The following is a 9,938-nucleotide window of genomic DNA, read 5'->3' as shown; positions in this document are numbered from 1 at the left end:
GGGACCCCAGATGAAGATGCCAGCCACTGAGACTCTCCTGGGACAATCCCTGCTGACACCCACGGAGTGCTTACTACAGCCAGGCACCATTCCAAGTCCCTCATCTGTTTATCTCATTTACACTTCAGAGACACCCTCAGTGCTAAGCACTGCTAGCATGTCCCATTTCTCAGATGAGGATACTGAAGCACAATGAGATGAAGTAATTGACCAAATGCCTCCGTGCTGGTGAGGGCCCAGGTAGTAAGGGAACCAGAACTCACCACGTACTTACCCACCCTCCAGCCACACAGCTGATGCTGGGCCCTTGCTGTGAGCCCCCGGGCACAGATGGTGCCTCTGGTCCAGCTCTGCATCCTCAGTTCCCAGCACAGTGGTGGGCACCAAGCTCAGAAGTTGAAGAAATGGACTAAGGAAGTCTCAGGTGTGAGAATGGAAGCTGGCAGATAACAGCACAGGTAGAATTTGCGTGTGCCCTCCCCCAGAGCTACTCTTTAGTGAAGAGTGAAATAAATGAAATACCATGAAGCTGCATATGGACTTGCTCCTGTCTGGACTGCATGGGCCTCAAAACCTAAGTGTAGCCAACCTTTCCTGACACACTGTGACTTGACTGTGCTCCTCTGTGGCCCCAAATATCCTGTTTTTACCCCCTATTCTAAGGTGGCTGCATACCTATCTCCCTGGCCCTCTGCCCTTACCCCACATCCAATCCCCCTGCCACCAAGCCCCCTGTAGGTGACACCTTGTGATGAACATCCTGCTTGGCAGTCCAGGTACCTGTGTACTTGCAGGCCACGCCTCTGACCACACGCTCCTGCAGGAAGAGTGAGTGGCACTGCATAACCAGGATTGAGTTGAAATCATCCCTCTGGTACTTTGGGCAACTTACCTACTACATGTGAGTTCAGATTCTTCATCAGTATCTGCTTTGTGACATTGCTGTGCGATGAAATGTTGTAACATACATGCAACTCATCTGCCTGGCATCTTAGAGGTGGTCAAAGAATGCAAGTTCTCATTGTGACTGTTAGTGGGGCTGGTTAGAATTTATTAAACCCTGGTGAGTGGCAAGCATTTTGTTTTGCTCTGAGGCCACTGCACCCAAGGGACCCTCAGATGTCACCCAGAATGCATCTCTTTTCTCACCTTGCCAAGGCAGGCCCTGGGGACCCCACAGAGCCTGCCCACCTAGTGCTGTGACCAAGACCACCAAGATTTTGTTGATACTTTGCTCTCAAATGGGCCATAAAAAGATTATTGTTTATTTCATGAATAAAGATTTGCAGGCTAAATCCCCACAAGTAAGCTTGGAGATGGTCCTGGAGAAGCTGGACTGGAGCAGGTGTGCTGGTAAGGGTTTAACAACCGGCTCTCTGGAGGGGAATATGTGTGTGTGTGTGCACACATACATACACACGTATATGTACATATGTACTGTAAATACACACCCAGCCCAGGGCTCAGAGAGGCTAGAAGAGGACCTGCAGGAGCCGCTGGATGGTCTTCGCCCTGAGCCAACTGCGGGAACCAGCAGCCCAGGGACACTGTGTGTGTGCTGCAGCAGCATCCAGCTCTCTGCTACATTTTCAGTGCATCGTGGCTGACGCTTCATATCTGCCATCCAAATCTCCCTCGTTCTCTTGTGGACAACCCTAATTTGGAATCACATAGGGAAGAGAAGTCTGGAAAACCAAGTTCCAGCTTAGCTAAGCTGACACGGTGGAAAGTCACCATGCCACACTTTCATAGTACCAAGTGCTTTTGCATCCTCTTACCACATTCTTCCAGGCCTCTATGCCTCTGCATGGACTGTTCTCCCCAGCCATGGCACCTGGAAAGTTCCTATAGCACCTTCAAAACCCTGCAGAGATATCACCTCCTCAGAAAAAATGTCCCTGACACTTTCCCTCCAGGACCAGTTCTGTACTTTGTACATAATGCCTGCCTCTATGGCACATGTTAATGGTTCAAGGACAGAATCTCTAATCTTAAGAACTGAGCCAAGCTGTGCCTATTTTACAGATGAAGACATAGTTGCTCAGAGTAGTTAATTAACTTGCCCAGGGTAACACAGTGAGAATATAATTAATATAAAAGCTGAGCTATAATTCAAATCCTTGTCTATGACTCTTCTAATTATAACCCACCATGACTTTCAAAGTTGAGAAAAATTTGGTCCCTACCCATAAGAAACTATTTAGTGGAGGGGAAAGAGAGCTGTCATATAGTTAAGCAGCTGGTAAGGTGGCCAATAGGAGCAGAGTGTGGAGTGGGCTCTGGGGAAGGGGGTGCAGAGTAGCGATGAGGCTGTGATTCCCACCTTCTGCCTCTCACACTGTCACCCTCAGCCCTCCTGGAGTGGCTTCTCCCAGCCTAGCAGAAGTGATGGGGTACCAGCAGTTTTCTGTGCTTTTCTGCCCAGCTCTCACAAAGACCCTGGAGGTGGCCCAAGGCTGAGGTCACGGCAGTGTGCTCAGCCTGCCCTAGGCAGCTCTCAGCCTGGCCAATAGGAAGATGAGCCTGCCCCCACCCCATTGGTCAGCGGCTGGGATTACACAAAGGAGCAGTAGCGTGGGAGCCAGGGAGTGGGGTTCTAGCTGACTACTCACTGCGTGGCTTCGGATGAGTCCTGTTCCTAGTTAGGACTTCTGTTTCCGTGTTGTGGCATGCGGGATGTTAGCTCCCTGACCAGAGACCGAACGCGCGCTCTCGGCAGTGAAAGTACAGAGTCCTAACTGCTGGACCGCCAGGGAATTCCCAGGGACTTTTGTTTCCTTATTTGGAAGCAAGGGGCCTGCAATGGGTGGCTAAGATTCCTCATTAACTCAGTCACCATCTGGGATCCAGTTAGTCATCTGGATTGGGCATTTCCAATGTTACGTCACCGGAGGGTGCCAATTCCTAGCTCCTGCTACTGATGGGAGCACAGAAGAGGCGATGAGGAGAGCTGAGTGTGATGGAGTGAGGGGGTTTGTGTGGAAATGATTAGGGGAGTGTGTGTGTGTGTGTATGTTCGTGCACGTGTGCTCGCGTGGCACCGAAGATCTTACCCTCACCTACATTCACCACTGTGGCACTTTACCCCACTGGAGTGAGTTCATCTCCAACCACTTGCTGCCTCCCTCTCTCTGCTCCAGCTACACTGCCCTACAGCCCTCCCTGCAAGAGGGGGCCTCAGGGCCTTTGTGTGTGCTGTCCCTTCTTTGGAACCCTCATCCCCTAGACATCTACAGGGCCCCACCTTACTTCCTCTCAGTGAGGCCTTCTCTAGCCATTCCATATAAAATACTACCTCCAAACTCATTCCATCCTTGTGTATTTTTATCTTAAAATTTTTGGTAAAATATACATAATATAAAATTTACCATTTTAACCATTTTAATTAGATTAATTTCTTAATTTTTAACATCTTTATTGGAGTATAATTGCTTTACAATGGTGTGTTAGTTTCTGCTGTATAACAAAGTGAATCAGCTGCATGTATACATGTATCACCATATCCCCTCCCTCTTGCGTCTCCCTCCCACCCTCCCTATCCCACCCCTCTAGGTGGTCACAAAGCACCGAGCTGATCTCCCTGTGCTATGCAGCTGCTTCGAACTAGCTATCAGTTTTACATTTGGTAGTGTATGTATGTCCATGCAACTCTCTCACTTTATCCCAGCTTACCCTTCCCCCTCCCCGTGTCCTCAAGTCTGTTCTCCAGTAGGTCTGCGTCTTTATTCCCGTCTTGCCCCTAGGTTCTTCATGACCATTTTTTTTCCTAAATTCCACATATATATGTTAATATATGATATTTGTTTTTCTCTTTCTGACGTACTTCACTCTGTATGACAGACTCCAGATCCATCCACCTCACTACAAATAACTCAATTTGGTTTCTTTTTAGGGCTGAGTAATATTCTATTGTATATATGTGCCACATCTTTTTTTTAACATCTTTATTAGACTATAATTGCTTTACAATGGTGTGTCAGTTTCTGCTTTAAAACATAGTGAATCAGTTATACATATACATATGTCCCCATATCTCTTCCCTCTTGCATCTCCCTTCTTCTGACCCTCCCTATCCTACCCCGCTAGGTGGTCACAAACCACGGAGCTGATCTCCCTGTGCTATGTGGCTGCTTCCCACTAGGTATCTATTTCACGTTTGGTAGTGTATATATGTCCATGCCACTCTCTCACTTTGTCCCAGCTTACCCTTCCCCCTCCCTGTATCTTCAAGTCCATGCTCTAGTAGGTCTGTGTCTTTATTCCTGTCTTGCCCCTGGGTTTTTCTGACCATTTTCTTTTTCTTTTCTTTTTAAAATTCCATATATATGTGTTACAATATGGTATTTGTTTTTCTCTTTCTGACGTACTTCACTCTGTATGACAGTCTCTAGGCCCATCCAGCTCACTACAAATAACTCAGTTTCATTCCTCTTTATGGCTGAGTAATATTCCATTGTATATATGTGCCACATCTTCTTTATCCATTCATCCGATGATGGACACTTAGGTTGTTTCCATGTCCTGGCTATTGTAAATAGAGCTGCAATGAACATTGTGAAAACATGACTCTTTTTGAATTATGGTTTTCTCAGGGTATATGCCCAGTAGTGGGATTGTTGGGTCGTATGGTAGTTCTATTTGTAGCTTTTCAAGGAACCTCCATGCTGTTCTCCATAGTGGCTGTATCAATTTACATTCCCAACAACAGTGCAAGAGGGTTCCCTTTTCTCTACACCCTCTCCAGCATTTATTGTTTGTAGATTTGTTTTTAACAAGTTATATTTATTTATTTATTTTTGGCTGTGTTGGGTCTTCGTTTCTGTGCGTGGGCTTTCTCTAGTTGTGGCGAGTGGGGGCCACTCTTCATCACGGTGCACGGGCCTCTCATTGTCGTGGCCTGTCTTGTTGCGGAGCACAAGCTCCAGATGCGCAGGCTCAGTAGTTGTGGCTCACGGGCCTAGTTGCTCCGCGGCATGTGGGATCTTCCCAGACCAGGGCTCGAACCTGTGTCCCCTGCATTGGCGGGCAGATTCTCAACCACTGCGCCACCAGGGAAACCCTGCTTGTAGATTTTTTGATGATAGCCATTCTGACCGGTGTGAGATGATATCTCACTGTAGCTTTGATTTGCATTTCTCTAATGATTAATGATGTTGAGCATTCTTTTTTTTTTTTTACTTTTTAGTTTCTAATTTCCTTTTTTTAATATCTTTATTGGAATATAATTGCTTTACAATGGTGTGTTAGTTTCTGCTTTATAACAAAGTGAATCAGTTATACATATACATATGTTCCCATATTTCTTCCTTCTTGTGTCTCCCTGCCTCCTACCCTCCCTATCCCACCCCTCTAGGTGGTCACAAACCACCTAGCTGATCTCCCTGTGCTATGCGGCTGCTTCCCACTAGCTACCTATTTTATGTTTGGTAGTGTATATATGTCCATGCCACTCTCTCACTTCGTCCCAGCTTACCCTTCCCCCTCCCCATGTCCTCAAGTCCATTCTCTAGTAGGTCTGCGTCTTTATTCCCGTCTTACCCTTAGGTACTTCATGACCTTTTTTTTTTCTTAGATTCCATATATATGTGTTAGTGCACGGTATTTGTTTTTCTCTTTCTGACTTACTTTACTCTGTACGACAGACTCTAGGTCCATCCACCTCACTACAAATAACTCAATTTCGTTTCTTTTTATGGCTGAGTAATATTCCATTGTATATATGTGCCATATCTTATCAACTCATCTGTTGATGGACACTTAGGTTGCTTCCATGTCCTGGCTATTGTAAATAGAGCTGCAATGAACATTGTGGTACATGACTCTTTTTGAATTATGGTTTTCTCAGGGTATATGCCCAGTAGTGGGATTGCTGGGTCGTATGGTAGTTCTGTTTTTAGTTTTTTAAGGAACATCCATACTGTTCTCCGTAGTGGCTGTATCAATTTACATTCCCACCAGCAGTGCAAGAGTGTTCTCTTTTCTCCACACCTTCTCCAGCATTTACTGTTTGTAGATTTTTTGATGATGGCCATTCTGACCGGAGTGAGATGATATCTCATTGTAGTTTTGATTTGCATTTCTCTAATGATTAATGATGTTGAGCATTCGTTCATATGTTTGTTGGCAATCTGTATATCTTCTTTGGAGAAATGTCTGTTTAGGTCTCCTGCCCATTTTTGGACTGGGTTGTTTGTTTTTTTGATATTGAGCTGCATGTGTTGCTTGTATGTTTTTGAGATTAATCCTTTGTCAGTTGCTTCATTTGCAAATATTTTCTCCCGTTCTGAGGGTTGTTTTTTTTTTTTTTTTGCGGTACGCGGGCCTCTCATTGTTGTGGCCTCTCCCATTGCGGAGCACAGGCTCCGGACGCGCAGGCCCAGCGGCCATGGTTCACGGGCCCAGCCTCTCCGCGGCATGTGGGATCTTCCCGGACCGGGGCACAAACCCGTGTCCCCTGCATCGGCAGGCGGACTCTCAACCACTGCGCCACCAGGGAAGCCCTGAGGGTTGTTTTTTGGTCTTGTTTATGGTTTCCTATGCTGTGCAAAAGCTTTTAAGTTTCATTAGGTCCCATTTGTTTATTTTTGTTTTTATTTCCATTTCTCTAGGAGGTGGGTCAAAAAGGATCTTGCTGTGATTTATGTCATAGACTGTTCTGCCTATGTTTTCCTCTAAGAGTTTGAAGGTGTCTGGCCTTACATTTCGGTCTTGAATCCATTTTGAGTTTATTTTTGTGTATGGTGTTAGGGAGTGTTCTAATTTCATTCTTTTACATGTAGCTGTCCAGTTTTCCCAGCACCACTTATTGAAGAGGCTGTCTTTTCTCCACTCTATATTCTTGCCTCCTTTATCAAAGATAAGGTGACCGTATGTGCGTGGGTTTATCTCTGGGCTTTCTATCCTGTTCCATTGATCTATATTTCTGTTTTTGTGCCAGCACTATACTGTCTTGATTACTGTAGCTTTGTAGTAGAGTCTGAAGTTAGGGAGCCTGATTCCTCCAGCTCCATTTTTCTTTCTCAAGATTGCTTTGGCTATTTGGGGTCTTTTGTGTTTCCGTACAAATTGTGAAATTTTTTGTTCTAGTTCTGTGAAAAATGCCAGTGGTAGTTTGATAGGGATTGCATTGAATCTGTAGATTGCTTTGGGTAGTAGAATCATTTTCACAATATTGATTCTTCCAATCCAAGAACATGGTATATCTCTCCATCTATTTGTATCATCTTTAATTTCTTTCATCAGTGTCTTATAATTTTCTGCATACAGGTCTTTTGTCTCCTTAGGTAGGTTTATTCCTAGATATTTTATTCTTTTTGTTGCAATGGTAAATGGGAATGTTTTCTTGATTTCACTTTCAGATTTTTCATCCTTAGTGTATAGGAATGCCAGAGATTTCTGTGCATTAATTTTTTATCCTGCTACTTTACCAAATTCATTGATTAGTTCTAGTAGTTTTCTGGTAGCACCTTTAGGATTCTCTATGTATAGTATGATGTGATCTGCAAACAGTGACAGTATTACTTCTTCTCTTCCAATTTGGATTCCTTTTATTTCCTTTTCTTCTCTGATTGCTGTGGCTAAAACTTCCAAAACTATGCTGAATAATAGTGGTGAGAGTGGGCAACCTTGTCTTGTTTCTGATATTAGTGGAAATGGTTTCAGTTTTTCATCATTGAGGACAATGTTGGCTGTGGGTTTGTCATTTATGGCCTTTATTATGTTGAGGAAAGTTCCCTCTATGCCTACTTTCTGGAGGGTTTTTATCGTCAATGGGTGTTGAATTTTGTCAAAAGCTTTCTCTGCATCTATTGAAATGATCATATGGTTTTCTTCCTTCAGTTTGTTAATATGGTGCATCACGTTGATTGATTTGCGTATATTGAAGAATCCTTGCATTCCTGGGATAATCCCCACTTGATCATGCTGTATGATCCTTTTAATGTGCTGTTGGATTCTGTTTGCTGGTATTTTGTTGAGGATTTTTGCATCTATGTTCATCAGTGATACTGGCCTGTAGTTTTCTTTCTTTGTGACATCCTTGTCTGGTTTTGTTATCAGAGTGATGGTGGCCTCATAGAATGAGTTTGGGAGTATTCCTTCCTCTGCTATATTTTGGAAGAGTTTGAGAAGGATAGGTGTTAGCTCCTCTCTAAATGTTTGATAGAATTCACCTGTGAAGCCATCTGGTCCTGGGCTTTTGTTTGTTGGAAGATTTTTAATCACTGTTTCAATTGCAGTGCTTGTGATTGGTCTGTTCATATTTTCTATTTCTTCCTGCTTCAATCTCAAAAGGTTGTGCATTTCTAAGAATTTGTCCATTTCTTCCAGGTTGTCCATTTTATTGGCGTGGAGTTGCTTGTAGTAATCTCTCATGATGCTTTGTATTTCTGCAGTGTCAGTTGTTACTTCTCCTTTTTCATTTCTAATTCTGTTAATTTGAGTCTTCTCCCTTTTTTTCTTGATGAGTCTGGCTAATGGTTTATCAGTTTTGTTTATCTTCTCAAAGAACCAGCTTTTAGTTTTATTGATCTTCTCTATCGCTTCCTTCATTTCTTTTTCATTTATTTCTGATCTGATCTTTATGATTTTTTTCCTTCTGCCAACTCTGGGGTTTTTTTTGTTCTTCTTTCTCTAATTGCTTTAGGTGTAAGGTTAGGTTGATTATTTGAGATGTTTCTTGTTTCTTGAGGTAGGATTGTATAGCTATATACTTCTCTCTTAGAACTGCTTTTGTTGCATCCCATAGGTTTTGGGTCGTCGTGTTTTCATTGTCATTTGTTTCTAGGTATTTTTTGATTTCCTCTTTGATTTCTTCAGTGATCTCTTGGTTATTAAGTAGTGTGTTGTTTAGCCTCCATGTGTTTGTACTTCTTACAGATTTTTTCCTGTAATTGATATCTAGTCTCAGAGCGTTGTGGTCAGAAAAGATACTTGATATGATTTCAAGTTTCTTAAATTTACCAAGGCTTGATTTGTGACCCAAGATATGATCTATCCTGGAGAATGTTCCATGAGCCCTTGAGAAGAATGTGTATTCTGTTGCTTTTGCATGGAATGTCCTAGAAATATCAATTAAGTCCATCTTGTTTAATGTGTCATTTAAAGCTTGTGTTTCCTTATTTATTTTCATTGTGGATGATCTGTCCATTGGTGAAAGTGGGGTGTTAAAGTCCCCTACTATGATTGTGTTACTGTCCATTTCCCCTTTTATGGCTGTTAGTATTTACCTTATGTATTGAGGTGCTCCTATGTTGGGTGCATAAATATTTACAGTTGTTATATCTTCTTCTTGGATTGATCCCTTGATCATTATGTAGTGTCCTTCTTTGTCTCTTGTAATAGTCTTTATTTTAAAGTCTATTTTGTCTGATATGAGAGTTGCTACTCCAGCTTTCTTTTGATTTCCATTTGCAGGGACTATCTTTTTCCATCCCCTCGCTTTCAGTCTGTATGTGTCCCTAGGTCTGAAGTGGGTCTCTTGTAGACAGCATATATACGGGTCTTGTTTTTGTATCCATTCAGCTAGTCTGTGTCTTTTGGTTGGAGCATTTAATCCATTTACCTTTAAGGTATTTATTGATATGTATGTTCCTAATACCATTTTCTTAATTGTTTTGGGTTTATTATTGTAGGTCTTTTCCTTCTCTTGTGTTTCCTGCCTAGATAAGTTCCTTTAGCATTTGTTGTAAAGCTGGTTTGGTGGTGCTGAATTCTCTTAGCTTTTGCTTATCTGTAAAGCTTTTAATTTCTCCGTCAAATCTGAATGAGGTCCTGGCTGGGTAGAGTAATCTTGGTTGTAGGTTTTTCCTCTTTCATCACTTTAAATATGTCCTGCCACTCCCTTCTGGCTTGCAGAGTTTCTGCTGAAATATCAGCTGTTAACCTTACGGGGATTCCCTTATGTGTTACTTGTTGTTTTTCCCTTGCTGCTTTTAATA

General features: G+C 42.9%; 1 long non-coding RNA gene across 1 annotated transcript; it reads right to left on the bottom strand.

Annotated features, from left to right (window-relative positions):
- Nucleotides 1-692: 692 nt before the first annotated feature.
- On the bottom strand, nt 693-2,768 carry LOC137227040 (uncharacterized). The gene is made up of 3 exons (XR_010944664.1): nt 2,613-2,768; nt 1,779-1,864; nt 693-1,655 (listed from the first exon to the last, which is right to left on the bottom strand). It is a non-coding gene; the product is annotated as an uncharacterized lncRNA (long non-coding RNA).
- Between the last annotated feature and the right edge of the window lie 7,170 nt (nt 2,769-9,938).

Source organism: Pseudorca crassidens, chromosome 7, assembly GCF_039906515.1.
Source record: "Pseudorca crassidens isolate mPseCra1 chromosome 7, mPseCra1.hap1, whole genome shotgun sequence".
Classification (NCBI taxonomy): Eukaryota; Metazoa; Chordata; class Mammalia; order Artiodactyla; family Delphinidae; genus Pseudorca; species Pseudorca crassidens.
The sequence above is the reverse complement of the archived record's forward strand: the minus strand, read 5'-3'. Positions and strand labels throughout refer to the sequence as shown.